Below are 27,472 nucleotides of genomic sequence, written 5' to 3'. Positions count from 1 at the left end.
GTTGGACTTGAATTGGAAGATGTGAAACTATGAAGAAATAGGGAGAAACCTACACCACACTGGTCTGGGCAATGATTTCTTAACTAGGGACCCAGAAATACAGCAAGAATAAATGAATGGCATTGCAGCAAACTAATAGGCTTCTGCTCGAAAACAGAACCCACAGAATGGGAGGAAAATTTATAGACCATACATCTGATAAAGGACTACTGTCTAGAATATATATTTAGTGGAACAACAACAAAAACAGCTCAGGTAAAAATGGGTGAAGTAAGGTAGTGGGACAGCAAGTTCAAGCCCAGCCTGTGCCACTTGGTGACTTAGCCAGATTCTCAGGGCTGGACAAGCAGCCCAGTGTGACGTCCCAGGATCCAATTCCTAGGTCTGAAGAAAAAGCAAAGTATTGGGACAAACATTTCTCAAAAGAAAATAGAAAAGAGCCAGCAGAGAAAAACATTTGACACCTGTAAACACTGGTGAAGTCGGTGTTTACAGCGATGCTACTTCACGGCTGTGCAGAAGCTTATTATCAAGGAGACAAGGGCAGTAAGAATCCTGGATGTGAAGCGAAGAGAACATTGGTTCGCTGTTGGTGGGGATGTAAATAAGCACAGACATTACGAAAAATAGAACAGAATTTTCCCCCCGAACTAGAAGTAGAATTGTCATATGATGCAGCCACCTCACTTCCGGGCACGTATCCAAAGGATTTTAAGTCGGTGTGTCCCAGATACATCTGCTCTCCCATGCTCCTCTCAGGATTATTCCAACACAAGTACCTACCAGTGCTCAGACGCAGGAGATGGAGCACGTATATCCAGCAGAGGGCACTCAGCCTTAGAAAGAGGGCACATATTCTCATTTGTGACACCGTGTGTGGAGCTGGAGGACTTTAAGCTAAGGGAGATAAGCAGCCACCAAAGATAATCACTTATACGTGATAGCTAAGCAAGCCAAACTCTTGAAAGCAGAGTAGGAGCGTGGTTACCTGAGATAGGAGCACAGAAGGCGAAAACGGAAGAAGAGAAGATTTTAACCAGAGTGCCAGTTTGTTAGATTATGCGGTATTAGTGAGGTACCATGTATTCTACTGTGACCACAGTCAAAGTAATGTCATGCATCTTGCAGAACTACCAAAATAAGACTAGATAATATTACCACCACAGAAAAGATAAGCCAGTAAAATGATGGATTAGTAATCAGTTTCATTCAATCTTTCAGTAATGTATACAAAGACCAAAGCATAACACTCTACCACATAAATATATACTTTAGCGAATTAAAAACAAATAAAAAGTTAAAGAAGAATGCTAATAAAATAACCTAATTAAATATAGAGATACAGTGATATATGCGCACTAATGTTTATAGCAGCACAATTTATAGTAAGTGAATCTTGGAAATAGACAAAATGCCCATCAACTGGTGAATGAATAAAGATTTTGTTTTTTATTCTATGGAGTATGACACAGACATATAGAAGGATAAACTTGAAACAATTCTAGAAAAATGGATGCACTCTGAGTCCATTCTCATAAGTGAAATAAATTGGACTCACGTGTGTTATGACTGTGCCGACTCTCTGGTGTGCTAAACTGAAAGTGTAGATAAGGACCCCAAATGGGCAATAGATGCTGTACAATAAGACAGGAATGTTCCAATGTGGAGGGGCTTGAGGGGGAGCTGGGGAACAAAGAGGCAAAGAAGAAGAATGTGAAAATAAGGAGCAATGAAACCAAAGCTTTTGTAATAAGACAGAGAAGTGGTGAAGGGAGGGGAGGAGACCAGGGCAAAAAGGAACCAAGTTATGTCACAGTTTACAAATTCTTTATGATGAAGGTGATTAGTATGTAAACCCATAATGGCCCAACAAAAATAATTTTCTTTCAAAAACTTAAAATAAATGCAGAAATACAGTAAGTGAAGGAAAAATTATTTTCTTCAACTTGAGGGAATAAATTCAAGAATGTGCAGAAAATGAAAGACTAGAGATTCAAGGACTATTGATATAAAGGATTTAAGGGCATTAGAATTTGTAGAAGGTGATTGCTTGCCCACTTGAAGATAAGTACAAGAGATGGTCATCCAGATTTGAGGTCCTATGATGAAATGGCAAGAGTTCATACATTGGAGGAAAATCAAATTCTTTATAATTCAAACTGCTGCTCTTAGTGTAGATTTTCCTTTGCTTGTGTCATTATTTTCAACTTACAAAACTGTGTACCTAAGCAGGGTATCACACACACGTTAGAAATATAGTCTTAAGAATGGTTAAGGGAGCTAATTACATCCGTTGCCTCACACTTATTTTGTAATGAGAACATCTAAAATCTGCTCTCAGCAATTGTCACACACAAGTTGTGATTAGCTGTAGCCAAGATGGGGGCCCAAAGCTCTCTAGAATATTTTTTTTTTCTCCTGCCCAAGTGAAAATTTGGATCCTTATACCCCAGGAACCAAACTACTGGTACCTACACCTCAGACTTGTACCCTTCAGAGAGCACTACAAGGAGATGTATCTGCTTTTTAAGCCAGCCGGTCTGTTCTGAGCAGCCCTAGCAAACTAATATAAACTATGAACTCATATATAGCATATATAATTCTGAAAATAAAAACTAAGTGGGAAAGGAGAAAGAAAAGGAGGGAAAAGTTAGAAAAAAATAAAGAAAGAAGGAAGGAAGGAAGAAGGAAAGAAAGAAAATGAAGATACGAAGAAGGAAAGAAGGAGGTGGATGGGTGATGAGAAGAAGGTGAAGTGAGAAAGTGAACACTTACACATTCAAGAGACATAGTTCCTCACAGAATTTTGGTTTCTCTAACATATATGATGATTTAGCCAAAGGGATTTACAATGAGAAACACTACAGCATTGGTTATTACTATAAGATCCGTAGATTAATTATTCCCATTAAGTTGGCTTATACACCTCAGAGGGTTAAGAGCAATGATGAATGTTTCAACATGCTAGTCTGGTAAACTATATTGTATTTACAAAGAAAAATGCTGCAGTGTAAAGAGAAGGCTTTGTTCAAGAACGTCCAAGAAACAAAATAGTGCGCAGATAAGATCTCTGGAAATAGAGTGATCACAAGCCAATCTAGAGGAACTGTTTGGCCTAAGAGTTCATGGTCAGATACAAGCTATGTGGTGTAGAAAAATGTGAGGTTATTTCATATGGAGAAAATATCTTTGAAAAGTTGCTTGTTGAGGAGGGTCAGGAAGAGACTGTTTGGCAGCTCATGAGTGGCCTCTTTCTCAAAGCGCAGGAGAGGATGGGGAGGAGGCCGTGCGCAGGAAGTGAGCGCATCTGGGAAGAGCGCCGTGCGGTGAGATCCGTGGAGCCACTTCCGGTGGGGCCCACTATCCAGCAAGCCAGGCTTGTGCAGTCATTACGCACTCCAAAGTTGCAACCAAAAAAAACCAAAAAACAAAAAACAAACAAACAAAAAAAAAAAAAAAACAAAAAAAAAACAAACCAAAAAAACAAACCAAAAAAACCCAACAAGGAAACAAACAAAACTGGGGCCAGGGAGATGGCTCAGTGGAATAAGCGCTTGCCTGGCAAACACAAGGGCCTGAGTTCAATCCTCGGTTCCACAAAAACAAAACAAAACAAAACAAAAAACACAAAAAACAAGGAAACAAAGTTGCAACCAAAAAATAAAACAGTTTCACCATGATAGTATAGTTCTTACTGGGATTAATGAAAAGATTTCGAGATGTGTTTATTGTAGGGAATTTTACTGTTATTGCACACCCATTTCATGCCTGGAAATTTAGGTATGGTTAAATTTATAAGCTCCGGCGGTGTGAAATCTACTTTTCTTATATCATTAGTGATGATAGGAACATGATGGAAAAGGACACCTTATCAACTGACAGTGTTTTATTTGTTCATTCACAGAGCAGCTATTAAATGCCTACTGCGTCCTGGGCATCATAGTCAGAACCTGGATATAAGAACAGAGAAAGCGTACAACAGTTTTTGTCTCTTTTTAAATTTTTCTTTACCTTCAGAATCAGCGTTTTAACAAGTTCTTCAGGCAATCTGCATGTCTGGGAGGCACCACTCAGAGGTAAAGGATACAGCAGGAGTAGTTAGTGGGAAAAATATAATCACTTTTTTAGGTTTGGTTAGTTTGAAGTGTTTGTGGACCTTCCAAGGAAGGTGATCTCCAGCAGATGAGTGTATGCGTCTGGAGGCTAGACATCAATTTGGTTGGAAGATGCAGTTGAGCATTTATCGACCTGTGGTATCTGAAGCCATGGTATGACCCATTTCTTGGGATTTGTCCAGGCAATAGATATCCAGTTAGTCAGGCAAAGGGGCTCTGGATAGAGTCCTATGAAACATTACTGCTTAAGAGTCACACATAGCTAATGTACTCCACATGAAACAGAAGGAACTTCCAATGGTAGGAAGGAAGAAACAGTGTGAGGAGTGGGCCGAACATTCCCCCTAGCAGGGTCGCCAACAGTCTCACTTTCCAACAGAGGTCACATAAGGATGGACAAGTGTTCATTGGGGTTGGTAACTCTGATGTCAGAGGAAAGCTAATGGGTGGAGGTTGTTTCCCATTAAATCCTTTGTTGACCTTAGGATGTGGGATGCAATTATGGATTCTACTTTCAAAGTTCAGATGTGCAGAGCATGTGAGAGGAGCTTGGTGTGGAGTCAGCTTGCGAACACTCTCTCTTACACTAGGTAATGAATTCGTAGACACACAAGGAAGGCACAGAAAATAAGTGAGACCCAGTCCTAACCCTCCAAAGTTCATAACAAAGAATAAGACAAACATAGTACAAGTGGGGCACTGCAACTTATAAACTTAGGGGGATTTCAAAGAAGACCACACCATATGCAAACAAGTAGGAGAAGCCATTTAACTGCACATACTAACACTTACACTATGTTACTTTCTGGCTGTTTCTCTCAAATCTAGTGAACTAGTAATAAAGATAGAGTCCCATTTATTCCAAAATTTAGCAAACTTCTGAGATGTTTATTAAAATAACACATTTAGGGAAAATCAATACAATGTATATGTTATTACTGAAAACTGTGTAGCATCATACCAAAAAATGACTTTATTTTGGATATTGGGCTTGTTATCTACAGCAGGTTTGATTTTCAGAAACAAAACCACAGAACAATGCAATCTAATTCAACATTAAAGGCTGGCATGCTAAGCAAGGAATGTTCTTATTCTTTCCAGGGGTTCCTTCTTTACACCATCAGGTACCAGGGCTCTGCCTTTTGGAGAGATTTCAGCCACAAAGTCATCAACAGTAATGTGTTCTAGTCCCTTTCCTTTCATTACCTCTTTACAATGGGCCTTCAACTGATCCTTCCAGCCACACTCAATTAATTTAGCTCACAGCAACTCTTTGAGGTCAGTCTCCTTAGCACCTCAAAAATTTCCATCAAGATCAACCTAGAATTCTGGTTCCTGGTGCACCCCTTTCCTCAGACCTTTTGCATCCCCTCTCAGGGAGGCTTTCACTGCTTTCCTACAGAAAGTATCATTTCCTCCCCTGTTCTGCTTTATTCTTATAGCACTTATGACCTCTAATATCTTACACATTCATTATCTGTTTCCTAGAATATGGGTTCCAGAAGGGTAAGCTTCATTTTATTTAGGTAGCTGCAGCACCATTGTCTTTTTCCACTTTCTATGAACTTCTGGTTATTCGCTGCTCTTATCTGCACATCTTTGTTCATCTTGTTGACCACCACAACTGCGGGCGAGGGCCATTGCTTCCCAGTGCCCAAGAGACCACACACTGGTGACTGTTACCTGCCATACTCTTTCCACTGCCCAGACGTAGTTTTTACCACAGTCTGATTTGATTGAAGGTATATTCATACAAAGTTGGAAGTCTGATTTCTAGGTGGAGGGAATAGATTAAAAACTCATTTCTGTTTTCGATGTTGATAGATGCCTTCAGAAAACCTGTGTGAAAGTCTCAGGCAGTGGCTCTTGATAGAAATTCAGTCTGATGTGGAATACGTCCTTCACCTGACCCAGTTGCAGGGAGCACTACAGAACACCCAGCTTCCCAACTGCAGGACAACTTCATGTCAGCCAGAGATGAAGAGATATGCCCCAAGTGACCACAGACCCAAGGAACACCGAGGAGACTTCGTGTCTCTGAACATGGCTCAGGCTGCTCAGTCCTAGCAAGGCAGCTCTCTGGTCAGGGCATCCCCCAACCGTGTTACAGAGTCTGTGAGTTATTCCCTGTTCTTTGCCACTTACAGGATAAAGTAGAAGGAGGAGAGGTCAATGATTCTCTATAGCCCAGTTCATCCAGCTCAGTGTGCTTCAACCTGCAAGATCACTCACTGGGCCACTTCTCTGCTTGTCCACAATAAGCACTCTTGCACTTTCACTGTGGTTAGTGCTTGTGTCTACACGCATGCGCCTGTGGAGTTAATTGTGGGAATGCTTTTTGGGTGACAAAGGTCAACAGTGTGTGTCTATATTGGTCAGGGATCTCTAGAGGAACAGATCGAATAGCATCTATGTGTAGTTATGTATTATAATCTGTGCATCTGCAATTACACAGAGGGATGGGATGGGCACATGGGCTCAGAGGCAGCGCGCCCACAGGGGACTGTTGGCTCGCTGAGAGTCAGAGGATCCTGTGGCTGCTGGGCCCAAGAACCTGCAGGGGCTAAGGCTTCCTCCTCTTTTTGGTTTTGCTCCACTTGGGAGCAGGCCCATTGGGTGGGCTAGCTGCCAGTTATCTCTGGACATGCCTCACAGACACAGTTCTACAATCTCCTGGGGGACTCCTAATCTGGGCAACTTGACAGTCACGATTAATGGTCACAGAATCTTAGTCTGGTTTATCTATTTATTTATTTTTATTAGTATGTATCTTACTTTCTTTTCATCGCTGAGTTAAAAATACCTGACACCCAAAGTTAAAAGGTAAAAAGTTTGTTTAGCTCACAGATTGTTTGGAAAGTTGAAAAGGTATGCTTTGTAGCCTACAGCATTTAAAACTGTACAGAGAGATAGGCTCCCAACAAAGGAAAAAAGAGAAGATTTGCCCAGAGAATATAGGGCCGAAAATACTGCATGATGGGAGGAAACTGAAGACACGCAGCTTTGTTGGAGTGTAGGGCTTGACTGGGAGGAGAAAGTCAGAAGCGAGAGACACTGCTTGAGGTTCGGGATTCTATGTTATCTGCAGCTAATTCAGCAGACATTTCAGACTCACTGATTGCTTTGGAAAACAGAAAAACAATCCATCCAATTTAAGCTGAGTTTCTTGGCAAGATGGACAGGGCAGGAGACAGACACCCTTTGCCTTGGGAACGACTTCTACCTACCTGGTATCTTAATGTATATGGGATGTCCTAGCAAATCATTGAAAACTGGGGGCCTCAACGCCTACCAGTTCCTTCTCCGCGTTAGAGAGGCAGGGAAGCGTGAGACTGAGGTGCTGGTCAAGCCCGGGTCTGGGGCAGGTCCCTTCTTGGTGCCTAGATGCCGGCCAGGCTGCTTCTTAATAGCTGGCTCTCCTTTACCGAACACTAGCTCCTGATTCCACAATATGGGGTGTTAAGGTTTCAACAGCTGATATCTGGGGGGGGGGAATTCAGAGAGGTATTTAGTCTACAGCTGCTTGTAACAGCTAATCAGAGGGGAGGAGGGTGCTGTGGAGGAGAAGAGACACGGTGCGTGAAGCTGCTGAGTGCACTTGGGTGCGTGAGTCGAAAGCCCAGTCTCTCTTTAAGAGGTTCTTAAAAAGTGCTGGTATTAAATTTGGGAACAGTAGTCTAGTGCTCACTGGTGAGCTCTAGGTGCTGGACTGAATGTCTACAATGAGAAATTCAGAGTCTGTGGGTATTCACCGCTTTGTTCTCTTCTGTATCTTTCTTCTTTTAATAAAGAGAATCCCATAGAGCAACAGCATGTTCTTTGTTAAATACACAATAGATACATGACATTGACTCATTAAAGAGTGGGTGATTTTGTTCTTCGTCTCAATAACACTGACTTTTCTATAACATTTAAATTTGAGCCAAAGCTGTTTAAGACTACTTGCATCAATTCAGTGTGCTGGCATATTTTATAGATGCTAACAAGTCACTCCTCATTGGATTAGGCCATTTCTGCACAGCATCGGGAGTTTATATGCCACTGAAGGATCTTTCTCTCTCCAGGAACAATGATCCTCCAGTGACCATGTCCTGTCCTACTTCAGTACTTTGGAAAATGTGTCATATATGTCCTAGAGTATGTAATACGTATCCGTTTGAATTCAAATGTACATCAGCCTCTATGCTGGGTCAAACTTACAGAAAGCCTCTTGTCTTGGTTACATCTCTTGTCATAGATGGGCTACAATTTCATATGTAGATATGGTTACTTTTTCTGGATATGTTTGGTTGAATCAGATGTAAATGGTATGATCTGGATCATTCACAATTTATATATATATATCTTAGAAATATGTGAAAATTGAAAACAGGATCTAGTAAATAATAATGTGCATTAAAAAGTATAGAGTAAAATAATACATAGCTGAAATATACAGAATGAATTAATGACCATGAATGTATAAATAAAATAACAACAATGCAGTGACAGTCTCTTGATCACCAAACACATGTGTTATACAGCAGAAGTGCAGGAGAGAGAAATAGGGAGACGAAAGGAAGAGGCAAGATGGACATTTCAAGTCTACATTCTGGAGGTAGGAAGGGATGAAATAATTTCCAACAAAATTCCAACTTACCAGCCATAGAGTTGATCTTTGATTACTAAAAAGGGACAGCTTAGGAGTAACAGGAAAATAGCTCTATAAATGAATGTGTAGAGTTGTAACAATGTCCCAAAATTCTCCTTCTTACAGGTTTTATATAAAACATAGACACGAAGAAGGAAAACCAAAAAGGAAGTTAATAGTCTATTTTGGAATGTGTGCGTAAAAAGATTGAAAGCTATACAAGAGTCAAATCAAATACTAAAATAAAAGCAACTATTAAAAAAAACAAACATATTTTTACAGATCAAAACTGAAAATAAATAAACTACTTCTATAATACCTAACATGAAGGGAGATCAGTCACTTGAAAGGAACTGAAGACAGGATGGAGAGGGAAGAGGCTTGCTCCCACCCCACAGCCCCCAGAGGCCACGGTTTGGTGGGTGTCTCTCCGTGAGGTACCACGAGACTCACCCTGGTCCATCTGTTTCCCTCAACTCTAGGTTGCCTTCTCTGCATCTCAGTGTCCTCCCTGTATCTTCCTGCAGGGAGGAGTGGCAGGGCCCAGCCTGAGCATGGGCCCAGGTCAGCTCTGTGAGTCTCTTCACCTCACCTTCCCCAACAAAGAGCAACTGCATTTCCCCCAGTGCCTTTGTCTTTAAAAGACGTGGCTGAAAACAGAGGAAGGAGGCTGTTCTCAAACTAGGGCTGCACACCTAGGCTTAGGCATGGAGAGGGGCCTCAGCAACCACCAAACCTTGTCCAGAAAGTTCAATGTGAAATATGCAGAAGACGCCGCGATATACACCTAAACCATCACGAGTTTTTTCACTGCTTTATTTACTTCTAAATATATTCTTTGTAAAGAATGCACTGGGGAAAGACTCAAAATGGGTTTGTGAAAAGCAAGTTTATCCTAAACACGGTGGTCCTGAAGGTGTGTGTTCATTATTTTTCTAGTAACAGTGCCGAATTCAGGACTCACACAGGCAGGTAGGGTTGGATTGCTGAGCTTAAGCTCCGCCCATTTCTCCTTCTAATTTTGGTTGAAGGAAGGGTCTTGCTAAATCACCTGGGCTGGCCATGAACTAGCAAACTTCCTGCCTCAGGCGATGAAATAGCCAGGATTACAAGTGAGCACCAACGCGCCTTGCTAAAATGTTCTTTCTTTAATTCAATGTAAATGTGCCAGACATTAGGCTTGGTACCAGGCCTGAAACGGTAAAAAACAAAACAAAACAAAACGAAAGAATCCACAATGTTTAGCCAGAGTGTATTCAAAGAGTATGGAAACTCATACCTCACTTAATGCTTGCATTTTTTTTTTAAATCTGCATCTTTACTCAGTGATCAGCAAGAAGGAAATTCTCTGTAAATTCTAATTTATTAAAGGATGCAATTAGAAATTAAAGGAGACAACCAATTCTGTGTATTAATTAGCTCAGTGTCCTAGTGGCATTCTCTGGGACTTTATTGCGCTGAGTCTTTGTTAACTACAACCCTAATGCTGACAGTGGCCATCGCAGATGACTCTGGGCTTCTGGCAGGTGGCTGGATGGCTGCGTCCCAGAACTGCAAGCTCAGTTTGCCGGGACCTGCTCCTCCTGCAGGTGTCCCTGACAAGTACTGAGGGCTACTTTGGCAATTGAGCTTTTGAGGAGTTTGCTGAAATATGAGTACTGAGGAAGGCCTGTGGACACTCTGTGATTCACACCTCTGTGATTCGCACGCTCTGTGATTGGCCCTGGAGCACTGGGCCAAGATTGTCTTGGACAGCCTATTTTCCCATGTTTTCCTACTTGAAGTTTGGATGACTGAAACACAAGAGCTTCTAATACTTCCATAGGGACAGCATTATAAAAGCTCTCATAATTAGGAAGCGCTTCCTGATATAGATCTTGAAATTTTCTTTACTTAATTTCATCCCATTACCCCCAATTACATCTACATGGAGGCAACCACAAACCATCCCAACACTTCCTCTGCAGCCTCGCTTCTCCGGGGCTTCCTCCCTTCTCCCTGCCATGGTGTGGGCCAGCTGACCACCTCAGTTCCTTTATTCTGGTTTCCTAACCGAATTGGGCCCTCTTAATCACAGTGCCTTCATTTCTTCAAACATTCTCCTATATGTAAGAATTCTGACTCTTAAAATAGAACCTCTATGCTTCATACTACTGAGGTCCATGCCCAGGAGCCCTAAACGTATGAGCCTTTTTTCCCCTCCAGATGGAACTGGTAGTAGGAGAAAAAAAAAATGTTAGTGTAAATGGTATGCATAAAAAGCTAAACTGACAGAAATCACACTCATGTTAGGATTTTCATCGTACTGAATACAATTTTGTGCTAAAGAGATTAACTTCGGAGGGCTTTTCTGCAGCACTGTTATTGTGCTGGCGGACTTATCCTCAGCATGTGCGGTTTAGCAGAGCGGCATCCTTCGTGCCAAAAGAGCTTGGGCTCTGCGGATGAGGTGACACGAAGCACTTGGTCCTCTGAAAGGGGATTAGAGACTTTTACATTTTAAAGCCCATTTTGGGATGCTCACTAACATGAAGCCAGTTTCCCATTTCATATAAGAAAGATCTCCGGGGAGATAGCCAGCTTAATTAACCGAGAAATGACTAGTAGGACAGCGCTTCACACTGATAAAGTATGTCTTACTGTAAAGACCCTAACCTCACCTGACCTCTCCTGTTAGGACTGGCTGAGAGAAGGTTCTTAAAATTATGCTTGAGCAAGGGCGTTAAGAGCCGAGAGGGCAAAGAGGGGGGAGAAGAAGAAGCAGAAAGTTGAACGCTTTTGCTAATTTTTTTTGCAGTATGGCAGTTGAAATATTTTTGGCCTATATATCAAAATCCATTTCAGAAATATATTTTACATAATAAAATATAATCCACAAATAATACAGTCATCAAACTGCATATAGATAAACTTTTAGAGACAGTGTTTTTATGCTTAAAATCTTCAATGATTGATTGATTGACTTGGTATAGGGTCTCACTATACAACTCAAGCTCTTACTGATTCTCCTGTCTCAGCTTCCCCAGCGCGGGGATCACAGGCATGCACCACCACGTCTGGTTTCGGTGACCCGTGTGGCATGCAGTACCAGGAATCGAACCCAGATGATCCTTGTGATTGCCAGATTGTCTGTTTAACTTGTCTTGAATGTTGGAAGCTCCTCTACACAGGAAGTCTGATGATGAAATAATCAGTTTTCCACAAGCTCTGCCAAGTGGTTGTTACGTAGAAGCCACGCTATTGAGGGACAGCTCTGCTATGACACCGATTGGCTGCTCAGGCTTCCATATCACTTCAGTAAAGAGTACAAATCCACATGTGTGTGTGTGTGTATGTGCACACACACACACCCCAAAATACCATTTAGGCTTTCTGAAAATTTCAAGATGTTCAGAATAGAGGAAATATCAAGGAAAGAATGGAAGCTGGAATGAAAAGTAAAAACTAAATCTGAAGAAAATTAAAGATACCTTGAGAGGAAGAGAAGCAGTAACTTCACTGGAATTACTTCCCACCATCCTTTTTTCCCCCTGTATTATAGGGAAGGGTCTACAGGGCGTTCAGGGTCTCACTACTAGATTGGACTCATAGTGATCTTCCTGTTTGCAGCCTCCCAAGAGCTGGGATTATAGGCATGTGCTACCACACCTGGTCTCAATTGCTGTCTCAGTGCACCCCAGGGGCAGGGCCAGCACGGCAGGCCCAGGAATTGAACCCTGGTCCCTGCATCTGCTTGCAGGTACTTTAATCTGCTAAGCTATTTGGCCAGCTGAACTTCCAACATTTCAATTTCATTAGTATGTTTTAAGGAACTGATGAATCAAAACATTTGTATAAATGTGAACCCTAAATGAGAGTGACTACGTTCAGTATTCAGATTTACCAGTTACCCTGGAAGCTGCCTGCGGTGCAGCACCTCTGTTCCTCTCTTCCACATACCGCTGCTGTGATTAGACCAGGAAGAGGGGGGGGCGCGGACTGTGCTACAGGGTTGTGGCCTCCCGTGGCTTCCAGTCAGTTGGCAAATGGAAACGGCAAGTGCAGCTCTTCCTGCAGCAGCGACATTTTCTGAAGTATGGACGTTTCCACACACACGTCTGCCTATAGGAAGCTAGAGTTACATGGCTTCTTTTTTTTTAACTAATTTCCTTTACACGTAAAACTCAGGCACCTTCCTGGCTTACCCCAGCCGTGGCAGCTGGTTCAAGCTGCGTGCCAGCAGCACTCCTGGGGATGTGATCATGGGGTCCCCACTGAGGAGTTCACTGTCCCAGGGCCATCCAGAGGGCGTGTCCTCCTGCTCCTCCTGATTCACAAGGACAGACTCAGGGACCTCCTGACTCCGAGGGCATCGCCCTGCCTCCTGCTCCACTAGAGTGGGCAGGAAGGCTTTTCACTCTGGACCCCAGCTCCACTTTCCTGCAGCACTTACTTCAGGAGACTTCCATAGCGGAGTTTTTATCTATCTGCTTAGTGCTGACAGAAAGAAGTATCAGAGAACAGTGCTGCTAAAATACATGCATTCCACAATGATGACCCTTATAATCCTGGGAGAGAGGATTTGGGGCATAATTGAGTGAGTGGAGGGCTTCCAGGAATAAAGATACTGGACCCCACTGTTTTTTGCTCTCCAAACAGCAAGAAGGAAGAGACGATGGTCTCTGCCAGAGATTAGAGGCTGGGCCTGCGGGTGCTCAGTGGGCCACTAAAAGCAAGACAAAGCTGCTTTTCATCTGTCTCCCTCATCACCTTAAGGCTTTGGGTCAGATCTCTGCTTGGCTGCACAAAGGCATGTTAAGCACTTAAGGAAAGCCTGTACTACAAGGTTCACTGGCCTTAAATTTACCTGACCTATGTCTTCCCCCTTCCAGATTGAGGATGCGAAGATAAAGGGAACTAACCTGCAGCTGCCCACTGCCTGCCAGCCGGTCAGTACAGCATCCAGTGATCACCATGGCTTCCAGGGAGAGTAGAGCCTTGCGGACCATTCCATGGTGAGGTCACCCCTGAGCAGGAGCAGTGGTCTCATGATGGCGGTTGAGACACTTCCCAACACAGGAGAGGCCACCTCATGATGGGAAGTGAGTTGCATCCCACCCGCCAAGCAGTGATGGCTCTCCCAGGACTGACTGGCAGAAGCAGTCTTGAGGTCCCGACCACCCCTACTGTGATTTGGCCAGGACTGCCTATGCTGCTGGCTACACAAAGCCCACAGTTTTCCTCAGTTTCCCTCTCCTATAAAGACAGACTTCGGCCTCCCAGGTTGGCCATGTTGACTAAGGCTGTTTTCTTACCCTGGATGGCTCATTGTGTCTCTCCTGGATTGTAATTATGGATGGATGGTTGGATTAGTATGTTGTGTTAAGTGTGTCAGAGCCACAGGGCCAGGTAGCTGGCAGTGGCCACCAAGGGGTGACAGCAGCCCCGTCCTTGGACTTGGGCGGAAGGCGTCAGTGAGGTGCTGTTGTACAAGAACGGTTCCTTGGTGTTAACAGCAGAAAGGCTACTCTGCTTTGTGCCTCATGCAGTCACTCACTCCATACTTATTGAGCTCCCCTGGCTTCTACAGGGCAATTGTTTATACCACATTCCTCTGTAGTGCTTCTCTGTGAGCTATAATTGTCAATGTTCAGCTGTACATGTTCATAGTTGCATATTTAGAAACTGTCATAAGAAATTGACAAAGTGAGTTCCCTGAATTGAATAATAAAAAAATGGGCCTTATTTTTCATATTTACTTCAGTTTAATAATGATTTATTTTTATTATGTTTTTAAAAATATAAACATTTGGGGCCAGGGAGATAGCTCAGTAGAATAAGTTCTTGCCTGGCAAGCGAAAGGTCTTGAGTTCAATCCCTGGTACCACCAAAAAAAGAAAAAAAAATATTTTATGGGGTGGGAACACAAAACTGTCTCCCTAAAGGCTCGTGTGCTCCAACATGGGGGCTTTGGGTAGATCCAGTGCAGGCTAACTTTGGATGTTGACTGAGTCTTGGAGGAGGTCCTGGCTGGTCAGTGGGAGACAGCTGAGTCAGTGGGAGATGGTCCCCAGCTGGCGAGAGTGTGCCCCTTGTGGTTCCCGTGCCCTGTTCCCAGTGTCCTCTCTTCTCACTGCTCACCTTGAGGTGGATGGCTTTTCTCTGTCCTGCCCCATCTCCCGTCTGAGGTGCTTCTGATTTGCACCAGCTGACCATGGACTAGAACTCTAAGTCATGACCCAAAGCAGCGGTCCTTCCTTTAGGGTACTTGTGCCCAGCCGTGTCCACATCAAGTGAAAACTAATGCCTGCCCGTGGTGAAGGATGGGCCAAAAGAGGGCCCGAGGGATTGCATGGAAAACATCAGATTGGCCTTGTGGCATTGGAAAGAGTTAGCAAGATTAGGAAGAAACAGGAGGAAAGTTCAGGGTTTTCCACGCTTTTTTATGTTTTCATGAAGCCATACCATGAACACTGTAAGGAATTTATTTTGAAGAAGCAATTTTCTGTCTTTTATCTGCACTTAACTCCCCCCCCTTCTCCTCTTGGCCCTTTCTCTGAGGAGGTTTTAATATGGCACAAAGAAGTATGTGGCAATTCATCCACCAGTGAAAGATTTTAAACTAATTCTTGTCTGAGTAAAACTCCCTTGTCGGCTGAACACATTTTCTTGGAACTGTGCTAGTCTTCCTGGCACTTTCACAGCTCTGCCCGCTGCGTAACTCTGCTCGTTCGCACTAAGCTGCTCTCTGCCAAGGTGCAGCTGGGGAATCTGCCGCCCTGTGCGCCAGCCGAGTTTCCCCATCAGTTAAGTTCATTGGGCAGAGGCCGAGCATATTTCTTAATTACAGATACCAATATCTTACTGGAAGAATCTCCAAATCATGGAGAACAGTGTTTTCTGACTGAAAGGATCTGAAAATGGTTCTGATATTTAGCCACAAAGCACAAATCAATGAGAATACAGCCTACACCTGATGGATTTGGAGAGGGGACAAGAAAAGCCAAAATGGCATCGCTAAATGCAAAAAGCCCGAAGCAGGTCAGGGTCAGGGAAGGACTATACCCAGCTCCACTCTTAGAAAGTTTCCCTGAGATCAGCTGCCATTGTCCTGTACATCTTACAGGGCCACAGTGAAAGAAAGCTGAATGGGACTTTTGAAGAGGTTTTGAAATTTTAATATTATAAATCAACATGAGATATTATTCATAGAAGGAAACAACTACTAAATTTTGTTTAGATAAAAGTATTTACTGGCTTTAATGCAAATGTGATACCTTTTGTTTTATGAATGCTCCCGTTTTTGCTCTGGGTACCGCATCATGTTAATATGTTATAGGGTTGTGGAATTTTAGAAGTGAATGCTACCTTAGGAGGTGATTGCGCTCGATTTTCTCATCTGATGAACAAAAAAGTTGAGATTCAATAAGATTAAATGACTGCCCCTGGGGTCCTTAGATTATGAATGAGAGAACCAAGTATGGAATTTTGGAAGGCTTCTTGGCCTTGAAAAATCTTCGTGTGACTGAACAAGTAGTAAATTGAAGAAGATGCAGAATATGAAAGCTAGAAAAATAAACTAGAATTATGCCCAAGATCACAATTCACAGATGAGCATTCTACTCTATAGAGTAACAGATGTAAATTTTATCACTATAGTTGGGATCTTTTTTCATGGACAGCCTGATATTTTCTTCTCTCAGTAATGTGTCAAAATCTTCTGCTGTTAAACATTTCTCTAGACTATTTAAAATAAATAAATACTATTCTCTGTAGGCCTGGAATATGTAGATATATCTTTGGTCAAATGTGAGTGTGGAGAAAATTAGATCATTATTTTTGGTTTTAAACTAGTCTATTTCTTTTTCTTGATCAATATTCCCTATTTTCAGTTCTAATCTTCTTTCTCAGTAATTTCTAATCCTTTCTCACAGATTCAGAGCATTAAAGTATTTTTTTATGTATATATTTTAGGGAAGGGTCTCCAGGGTGTTCAGGGTCTCACTGCTAGATCGGACTCCTAGTGATCCTCCTGTTTATAGCCTCCCAAGAGCTGGGATTACAGGCGCGCCACCACGCCGTCTCAATTGCCATCTCAGTGCACCCTGGGGGCAGGACTGGCACTGCAGGCCTGGGGATTGAATCCACAGCCCCTGCGCCTGCTTGCCGGCGCTTTAATCTGCTGAGCTATTTGGCCAGCCCCATTAATGTATTTTGACTTTTACTCTGTTGCAGTCATCACTAAGAACGTCTCCTTCCCTTGCTCTGTAGGATGAGTTAAGTAACTCCTCCAACATTACGTGGCTGTAAGAGACAGATTTGCTACCAAGAAACGATCTTGTCTTACCCAAATCATGCTTTTCTTATTACATCACACTCTTCCTGTAAAGCAGAGATGAAAAAGTTTGCTTTCTATTCAAGTTGCTAGAGAGCAGAGTTTTACAGTTTATCTAATAAACTACAAATCAGTAGCCTACCTCTCTCTCTCTCTCTCTCTCTCTCTCTCTCTCTCTCTCTCTCTCTCGTGATCAAACTCAGGACCCTGTGCTTGGCAGGCAAGCATTTATTCCACTGAGCTATCTCCCCAGCCCTATTTCTCATTTTGATTCTCTTTAATACCTGGAACTGAAAATACTCACCGCTGCCCGATCTTGCTACTGAGATTCAACTACTAATTCTTGACTTTTTTTTGTTTAAGCCATAGGGTGTTTTATGATTAATAAACAATTCAATAATTATTAATTTATTATTGTTGCTATTGTTTTTCACAACTAAGAGTTTTCTAGAAACATGATATTTAATGAGTTTGCACAGATTTTCTGACCTTTGGAACATAGTAGGTGTAGCTGTGGAGTCCAATAAACCACAGCTGACAAATAATGGTATACTTATATCCTTTGGTATATGTGAATATTTTTTCTTATTTTAGTCCCTATGATTGTTTTAATTTGATAGTGCACAAATCTCAGTAATTTAAAAAAGATTTAAAGAAAGCAGTGAAGGGGGCCTGCCCCTTAGTTCAGTTCTTTAAGTGGCTGCTTCAACAAAGCAGTCAGGCTTGGGTTGCTGTGGTTTGATCCCCACAATTCAAGCCAGCCAAACCTGCCCTGAAGGCATTCGGAGCAAAAACAAAACAAAACAAAACAAAACAAAACAATCTTATTCCATTTGGATAAGCGCTTGACTGGCAAATGCAAGGATCTGAATTCAATCCCCAGTTCGGCCAAAAAAAAAAAAAAAAAAAAAAAAAGAAAGCAAGCAGTGTAAAACAGTTGCACCTATGTAACATATTTTTATTTCATTACACTTGTGTTTAGAAGATAAAAGCATTTAATAATTAATACAGATTCATATTTCAATATATAAGAAAATTTTAGAAAAAAATATGATTCCCACTAATGGGAAATAGCCCTAAATATTAAATTTGTTCCTAAATGAAATTTATATTTTAGAGATTCTGTTTTATTAGATGGTAAAATATGAACATGAAATCCCACCAGGTGGTGAACGATTTGAATACCTCTATATGTTTGTACATCTACACTGATATAGTCATATTTAAGGATTTCTGTAAAGTCATCTTTAGCTTTAAAAATGTGAGATATTTGCATATTCTGTCAATCACTTTCCCATTTTGGTCTGCTTTTGATTAAATACTTTCCTTTGGGATCTGGCCATCTTTTTTTCAGTAATTGAACATTTTTACAGTATTTTGCATTAGAGTAACTTATCTTCTGGACCATAGAATTAGGGCATCCAAAAAATTAAGTAGAAAAAAGTCAGAAGAGAATCCGAAGATCTTCCTACAAGTTGAAAGTGGCTGGTGATCAAGCGAGCCATTTTATGGGCTGATGGACTCTTTGTTAATTGTGCGAGGTATTTGCTCCTCCCTCGAAAACGGAGTTTCCATGAAGCTAAAGACGGCGTCTTGACAGTCGGAATCTTACCATCTTACATGCTTCCTGGAAATTGTTTCAGGCTTGTGTTTCCAAATGGACAGTGTCTATTCAGTGCCAACAGAGCAGTGCTGCTAGCCAGAACCGTTAGGAGCCTTCGCTGCCAGATCTGTGTGTTCTACCACCTCGCCTCTGAGGCACAGCAGCAGAGATCTGCGTTTCCGTTCAGGCAGTGGACGGGGTCCCTCCATGCGCTCAGGCGCACAGAGTAGGGCAGATGTGACGCTCCTTGCTTTCAGAGTGATGGGAAATTATTTTTCAATTCCAACTTTGGAGAAATGTCAGATGTTCATTACTTGGGGGATAAAAGTGAGGTCTTTCCCTATTTCCAATGTCTGGGAGAAAATAGAAAAAAATAAATAGATGCAGATCAGTGAAGTTTTCTCTTTAGCAGAGTAATAGAGGACATATGGGAGGTCACAAGTTCACGCAAAGTCATTCAGATGAAATACGGATTACAAGAATGCAAGTAACTGGAAAAGTTTCATCTAATTGCCAGCCTAAGTGACTCAGATGGTCCCACTGTAAAACAAATACCACCCTCACAGTCCGAAATTAAAAGAAAAAGATCTATGTTCCTCCAGAATATGACCTTATAAACGTAGGGGCTATCTGTGCTGTGGAGCCAAGAATATCTGGCTTATTGCGGGAGGACCAACCAGAGGAGCAGGCCACATTGTCTTCATGTTACCAGCTGCTAATTGAGGTAACTCTGCTCAGTTTCCAAGTTCAAGCCCTGAAAACACTGAACAGAAAGAGTGGATGCAAAAACTTTTCTTAGTATACCTTCCTTTTTATGCACGTTCATCTAATACTGAAAACTGATGGCAGTACTTTGTCTGCTAAGTAGTTTTTATTTTTTTAATAGAAATTAATTGATCATTATAACACTTTTGTGAATTAATAAATTACAGGTTTATATTTGTGTAATTAATCTATACCAAACTCTTTTGCCTTGGTCTCTGCTAATAGGTTTTAGTGAATTTCCTGACCCTGATTTTCTCTGGAAAGTTGAGTATTTGATAAACGTGGAAGCCTGACCAGCAAGCAGTGTAAAACATAGAGAGTATTTCCCTGCCTGGAAGCGGGGAGCAGTAAATCTAATAGCACCCCTAATCTTTTCTTCTCTGATTTTAGCCTAGCCTGTGTGGGTCGTGGAATTCACGGGAGAAAATCAGGAAAGGAAGGAGAAAGAGCTACTAAATTTTTACATGTGAATGAAATTCGATGGAATAAATGAGACTGTGACTTTAAGCGATCACACATGTAACATTCAAACGCTCAAATAATTCATCATCAATATCGAAGACACTCTGAAGGCTTTCTAATTCTAAATTATTTTTGTAGTGGCTTATTGAATCTCACACAGTCTTTTTCTGTTTGTTTGTATTTTGTTGAACTCCACCGAGGTGGCACTGTTGGTGCTTACAGGCTGGGGTACTGATTTATGAGGTCCTTAAGGAACTTGCTGAGTCACACAATAGGGCAGAGCCCTGTCTGTCCCAGGTGATCTGACTCGACTCTTTGCTCTCCTTCTCCTTCCCCGCCTCTGTGAAGCCTCAGAGTCCCTTTGTTGATTGCCTACACTCTCCTGGGCATAAAGTCATACATGGAGCACAGGCATTGAAGGAAACGGACAAGAGCTCTGTCCTGGGTCAGGAAACATTTCTGAGGTCTACAGAAATTCATTTTTAAGTGCATTGTAACATTTGGTCATGCTGATTTATAGTCTCCATCATGTTTTCAAGGAGGAACACCCATTGCTTTTCGAAACCAGCTACGTTCCAGGAAGCAGAAGTCCAAGCTAAGCCCAGGCCCAGGTCTGGATGGTGCCCTAGGCCAGGACACAATGGCAGGACAGGGATACAAGGTGTGACTTGCTGGGCACACAGTGCATTAGAGACAGGAGCCAGGTCCTTGCAGCATACAGGTATTAGTGAAGGTTCTGCAGAGAAGTGGAGCCTGTTTTGAGTAGGGTAAGTGGCTCCCACATTCACAGAGGCTCCGCAGTGCCAACAGCTGCTGCTGGCCCAGGGTCCTCCTCCAGTTCTGGTCTTCAGGCCCAAGAGTCTGGGATGGAGGGCCAGCAGGATACACCTGTGAAGTCACTGAGACTCAGAGCTAGGACCTGAGGTCCTGGTCAGAAACCAGGGATGTCTGGCCTGGGAGGAGAGAGGAATCGCCTTTTCTCTCCCTTTCTGTTCTATTTAGATCTTAGGTGACATAGCCAGTGCTGCCCTTCATTTGTGACTCAGTTTACTGATTCAGATACTAATGTCTTCAGGAAACATTTTCACAGGTGCAACCAGAAACAATGCTTTTTCACTGGCTCTCTGGAATGCCCTAAACCCAGGGAAACTGGCACAGAAAACGAACTGTCCCGTCACCTGCAAGACAAAATCAGCATGATCTGGAGATGCGGTTGTTGTTGCCTATTACCGGGCAGCTGTGACTTAGAGCCTGACATCTCTTGATTTGAAGAGAGGAAAACCCCAGCTCCCACTTCGACCCCCTTAGAATCTGAAGCCTCCAGAGGTTGGGTGTTGGCTCACATTCCGCGCAGGAGAACAATCGCCTGGGCCTCTGCTCTTCAGTGATAAAACTCCAGGTACTACTTTCTGTTAGCTGACTCAACTTGCTTTACTTTTATTTTTAGTTATGATTTGTAGCCTAAGGAGGATCAAAGTGGCTTACAGGTTAAATGCACATGAACCAGGTCAATAAAAATTACTGAAAGGCACATAAAGAGAGTAGGTGCTGATGGATTAGTAAAATCAATTATAAGACAGGCTGCCTTCACAAATTGGATGTGAGGGTACGCAGCAGAAGCACCTTTACCATCAATAATAGCACTTGCTGCCTTCAGCTGTTTTGCCTGGGGTTCAGGAGAAGTTCAGTCCTCATTCTCCAGTCTCACCTGACTTTATAGTTTTAGACAGAGATGAGTGCACACTGCATTTTTGTCCAAGAAACCTCCTATTTTGATGCTGGATTATCCAGAGCCTATGTAATGTTTGTCCTCAATTCACATTGGCATTACTTTGAGCGTTCATCTTTAATACTCACAAATCCTCAGTTATAGTTCCTGGAAAATCGAGGAAGAATTTCTATATTCATCAGATGAATAGTAATTGCAGAATGGAATCCTTTTAATATTCTTAGTCAAGCTCATGATTCTCAGTAATAGCTTAGCACTGATGAATCTTAAGTCCCCTTCTCCAATGCTGATCTCCCTGAGCTTGTACTGCTACGTCCACCTGCCTCTTCAGAGTGTCTGTGTCTTAGTTACTTTTTTCTTGTTGCCAGAACAAATACCTGATGCCCAGAATTAAGGAAGGAAAAGTTTACTTAGCTCGCAGATTGTGGGGGTTTCAGTCCATGCTTGGCTGGCTCCAAGGCAGAGTAGCACATGGCAAAGGGCAGCAGTTCATGGTGGTAGAAAATAGCAAAGAGCAAAGGACAGGGCATTGGCTGTGGCAGCTTGCTTACATTTCTGCCCCTGGGCTGTCACCTTCATAGTCCCACTATTGCATCACGAATTACTCACAAACTCTAGAAGCTGCCCCATGGGTGCATGAGGCTTTGGGGGCACACCTAGACACAAGCCATAACAGTCTGCTTGGCTGTACACTAGATGTTCAATATTGAATGACTGTTTCTATCCAAGTTTACTTCACCACATTGTTCCTAACTTAATAAAGAAATATCAGTACCACATTGTGGCCCATTTAATAATGCTCCTTAATTTTTCATGCACATAATTTGAACACATTCTAAAATATACCCACAAGCTGAGCTCTTGCTTTTTGCTTTCAGCACTTTGTTTTACCACCTTGGTCTAACGCAACATTTTTCAAAATTATTTTAACAGCTTCCAAAATGATCTCTTAAGCTGGTTTCATTCTTGAATTCCTATGCTAGTTCTTTGCCTCATGGCCCCAAACCCTTAAAAATGTTCCCTTCGTATAATTATATAAAGCCCAAGTCCTCACCACAACTTTTATCATCCTACTTAATCTGGCTTCTTCATTAAATTTTGTCTCTGCTAGTTCTTTCTCAGTCTTCTTGACTGTGCTGTCTTGCATTTTCTTGGGGTGGCGACCTCATTGTCACCCAATCACTTTGTATGGACTAGTTTTTCTCTTTGCCTGGGTTTTTCCTCCTAAGCATGCCACTGTGGATCACTTCATTTAGGTCCATGCATAAATAGCACCTTGTTAGGGTGCTCATTCCTGTCCTTCCAGAGTCCTCTTACCACTTGTTCTCTCTTTCTGGATCTTGCGCTATGCTTTGAAAGCACCTACCACCACCTACATGGAGATAAACAGAGAATAGATAGATCAGTTGTTCTTGCATTTCGAACTCCATAAGAGCAATGTCTTTGTTTTGCTTTCTGATGGGTCTTCAAGACTGCAAGGATTGCTTGGAACTTTGTAAGTACTCAGCAAACATCTACAGCAGTAGAAACACAAACAGTAGCTTGCTGGGGCAGATTATGTGGTTTATGAGTCAACCATATCTTCATCCCTGGATTTTCACCATTACGCTTCCATCTTTAGTTACCCTAGTGCCTAACTGAACACTTCAGTTTCAACACTGACAGAATGGAAAGGAACAAGAAGAGCAACTGACTCCTGGATGTTTTGGAGGCAAGCTTTCAAGAGCAGGAGAAGCAGTGACTTCTGTGTGCAGGTGTAAGCCCCAGCCACTCAGTACATGCCTCTGCACACCCTCTGGCCCAGGTTACACAATGGCAGAGGGCGCTCCCAGGACTCAGGGCTTCCGAAGCTTCTCTGGCCTTGCTCGGCATCCAAGCCGTCTGTCTTCTACCTACTCTCATTCTGCTGGGTCACTTTGAGGTGAAGAAGCTACTCAGATGTCATGGTGAACTGTAGGAAATCCAGCCATCGGGTGTAAAAGGCAACAGGAACGCATGGCTCTTCCTGAATCGGGAAGTGTTTTCTATTTTTGCTGACCTAGTTATCAGGTTGTTTGTAGTGCTCACTCTTTGATTCCACTTGTGATGTGGCTGAAGATGCTGTAAGCTCAAGATATATTTGATGCCTCTTAATTTCTTTTCAGGTTCTAAGCCCAGTCCAAGAAGCCTCAGGCCTTCCCCATCACTATCCCCCGGAGGCATGCTGTGAAGCGCACAGCCGCGAGGACTTACATGGGCTGCAGCGTTCATCTATGGGCTCTTGATGAGAGCAGCCTGGAAGGGCTGCTGTCCCGCCCAGGCTTGCAGGTGAGCCCAGAAGCCACCACTGTAGGCCACTATCTAGCAGGACACCAAGGATGGGGACCACAGACTTGCCACACAGGGCAAGGGTTTGATCTAATGGCTAGCAGTCCATTTTGCCTGTGCTGACCCCGATTTCCTTTCTCTGAAGAGTCAAGGTCTAGAAAAGTGGAGGCAGTTCTGTAAAAAATTTTCCATTCATTCTTTTTGGTAGACATCTGAAGAATGAAATTTAAAAATTTAAGGGAACTTATTAAATACACTTGCAGATGAACTCCTTCTAAAAAGCATGCCTTTGAATTAAAACACATGTGCTTCACTGGGGAAAATAATGTATTGATCGCAGCAGAGAAGTGTGCTCACTGCTAACACGTGAGATGAACATATATAATACCCTGCAGATTGCAAACCATTTTTTCCTAATTTTTTGATTCTTATAACAATGTTGTAGCACGAGTGGTGAAAAAGAATGAGGTTGGAAGAGATCAAGAGGTGCTCAGGAGATGACGCTCACAGCCAGCCTCCCACGGGGTCTGGGAGGCCAGTTTCCACAGCTGTGTCTGGGCAGGAAAAGTGATGTGCATCAGGATTTCACACCTTAGGTAGGAACAGCACAGACCCCTGTTAAGGAGAGTCATTACCGCTTTCATGTTGTTTCTACTTGCAGAAAGAAAAACACCGTATTTTCAAGGCAACATTATACTTTTGTCTTGTGGGATAAAGAAGAGAAAAAATTTTAAATGAAACTGGGTTTTTGAACTATAATTTGAATGCTAACAATTATTTTATTTTAAAGTTCTTTTAATTTTTCTGCGTTTTCTATTATCATCTAAGGGAAAACTCTGTTCAAGTCTTGGTTCTTTTAATTTGGTTGCTTATGTAACAAAAATTGCTGACAGTTTGCAAATCATAGGAAAAATTTTAAGAGGGCTGGTCAGATAGCTCAGTGGACCAAAGCACCTGCTTCAGTAGAACACAGTGGCCAGGGTTCAATCCCTGGAGGGCTGTGCCGGCCCTGCTCTGGGGGGCATGCTGAGACAGCGTTTGAGACTGGGCATGGTGGCACGTGCCTGTAAAACCAGTGCTTGGGAGGCTGAGAACAGGAGAATCACTGTGAGTCTGATCTATGTAGTGAGACCCTCTACACACTGTCCTAACATATATATATATATATATATATATATATATATGTGGTTGGGCTGGTTCAGTAGAGTTAATTTTATTGTTACTTTTATATTTTTGCTGTTTTGGTTTTAATTTTTATTTTCGTTAGTGTGTGCTTGCCATGAGTAATCATTACATTCTCCATGGGAATTCGGTGAAGGTACACAGCACACCGTCCACGCTTTTGTCCTCTTATTTCCCTCCTCTGCTCCTCTGTTCTCCTTCCATCTTTGGGTTTACTTTTAAAACATCTAAGTTTTCTTGCTAATTGGTCCAATGTCACTGAAGATAGAAAAGGGGTAAACACACCTTTGGGGCCAGGATCTTGTTCTATAAGCCACGCACCCAAGGCTGTAGAGAGGTCATTTAACATCCGCTCCCTCAGCCTGCTGCAGGCCTTAAATCACATTTTACTTTATGGATGCTTTCTCCCTTGAAGTATTTATTACCTTCTGTATTCCCGTTACTGGCACCTCCTTTATGTTTGTACATGTTGTTATTTATTATGTTATCATAATGCCATAGGGATTAGATGTGTGGAATGGCTTCTTTAGCACAATTACACATCTCTGGCAAACCACGTGAAGTCCTAAGCCCCAAAGAGTTTATTGTTAACCAAGATAAGACAATGCATTGTCACCAGTTTCTTCCTAACCTAGATGGAGACGCTACTTGACGGGGAGCTGGCACTGGGGGGTGGTGTGGATAACTGTGGCTGAGACTATGTCACGCTGTTAGACTCAATCAGTTTGCTGCTGTGGTAAGTGTGGGTTGAAGGTGAGAATGAGAACGTTTCCTCAGGAGGGCTTCTTATACCTGCTCTTCCTTATACACTTTCTCTCAGTTCTAATAATCTTAGAATCTTCGACAAAAGATAGTTGTGAAAATATTGTTGCACAGTTTTTAGTGGTTCTTGGGAATTTTAATGATGTGTTTGGCCATCTTTGGCTAAGGCTGGAAGATGGCCCTTTCTTAGGTAACTCAAAAGTATACGTGAGAGCATTGTTCTTATCTCAGATATTTTGTCATCCTTTCTGCAAAGGATTTTGTTTTAATTCATGCTTCCCTATTTGAGTGAAAAGTGTTTTAAAGCCTAAGAGAACACTGTGTAGTTTTGCAATCAAGGGGAAAAAAAAATCCCAATACTTCTGATCTCTTGGCACTTAGTCAAGTGGCCTCCACCTTCACTGTGCCCTTAATGTGTGTCCCTCGCTTTTAGGGAGCCTCCAAGGTCCTTGTCTGCTGACTTCTACTCATCTTACCTCTCCTGTCATGAACCCCTGCAATTTTCCCCACCAAGCATCTGCCATACAATTTTATCTGACTTCCCGGACCTAGGCTGAGCAGCAGCTCCACATCCAGACTGTTTCCTGAGAACACAGCCCTCTTCCTATTTTCACGCAGGTACCCAGGCCTTCGTCTCTTAGAACAAGACCTCGTAGCTGCTTGCACACCATCTGATAAGTGCATTAAGTTACATTGTTTACTCATCTGGCAAAGTGAAAATGAGGATCTTACACTTTTAAACCTACTTTGTAATTTGGATAGGAAGCCTGCTGGTACAACACCAAGGAAGACCAAATTGTAAGAATGCTGGAATTGGTTCAAGGACAGGTAACTTGGGGGATAACTACTTGTTATGGTTTGTGTCTAGGCGTCCTTCCAAAACATCATGCAGTCATTGGGGTGGATTATAGAGTTTGTGATTAATTCATGATACAATGCTGGGATTATGGGTGTGAGTGCTGCTGGAATTATGGCTGTGGATAGTCTGAATCCCTGGGGTAGACAGTCTGAATACAGTGGAAGGAAGGGAGAAAGGCTCGCTAGCTGCCACAGCTGCTGCTCCTCCTTTCGGTCTTTGCTGTTTTCTGCCACCATGAACTGCTGCTCCCTGCCATGTATCACTCTGCCTTAGAGCCAGCTGAGTATGGACTGAAACCTCTACCAACTGTGAGCTAAATAAACCTATCCTTCCTTCATTTTGGGTGTTGGGTGTTTTGTCCCAGCAATAAGAGCAAAGTAACAGACACTGCTCTTTTATGATCCTGAACACTCTTGTCTGTGTGTGCATCTCTGAGAGCTGCTCTGTAAAATGAGGAAGTTGCCTGAGTTCCCCTGAGGGCTGACTATGGTCCTCAGAGTGTTCTAGTAAAAATATTATCCTGACTCTATCTTCTGTGACAACCTTGGAGGTTGACACTTCCTGGGGTGACTTGATCCTGATGTCAGCTTACATGGATTAAGAGATGCCCAGCAGAGCAGTGGAGCGCAGACCCAGGTGTGTCCATGGGGATTGGCTTGCAGGGCCAAGACAGGAGGCAGCCCCGCCCTGAATGCCAAGGAGAAGAGAAGGAAGTGTCATGTTCTTGAAGAGCTCACTGTTGTC

General features: G+C 42.6%; 1 protein-coding gene and 1 pseudogene across 3 annotated transcripts in view; both read right to left on the bottom strand.

The window, feature by feature from the left end:
* Positions 1 to 27,472, bottom strand: part of Nkain2 (sodium/potassium transporting ATPase interacting 2) — a 1,099,112-nt gene that overhangs the window by 62,854 nt on the left and 1,008,786 nt on the right. The gene's annotated exons all lie outside the window — the stretch shown is intronic.
* On the bottom strand, positions 5,172 to 5,731 carry LOC101567590 (annotated as a pseudogene).

Source organism: Octodon degus, unplaced genomic scaffold (assembly GCF_000260255.1).
Source record: "Octodon degus isolate 3935 unplaced genomic scaffold, OctDeg1.0 scaffold00034, whole genome shotgun sequence".
NCBI classification, from domain to species: Eukaryota; Metazoa; Chordata; class Mammalia; order Rodentia; family Octodontidae; genus Octodon; species Octodon degus.
Note: the sequence above shows the minus strand (reverse complement) of the source record. Positions and strands in the feature narration are given on the sequence as shown.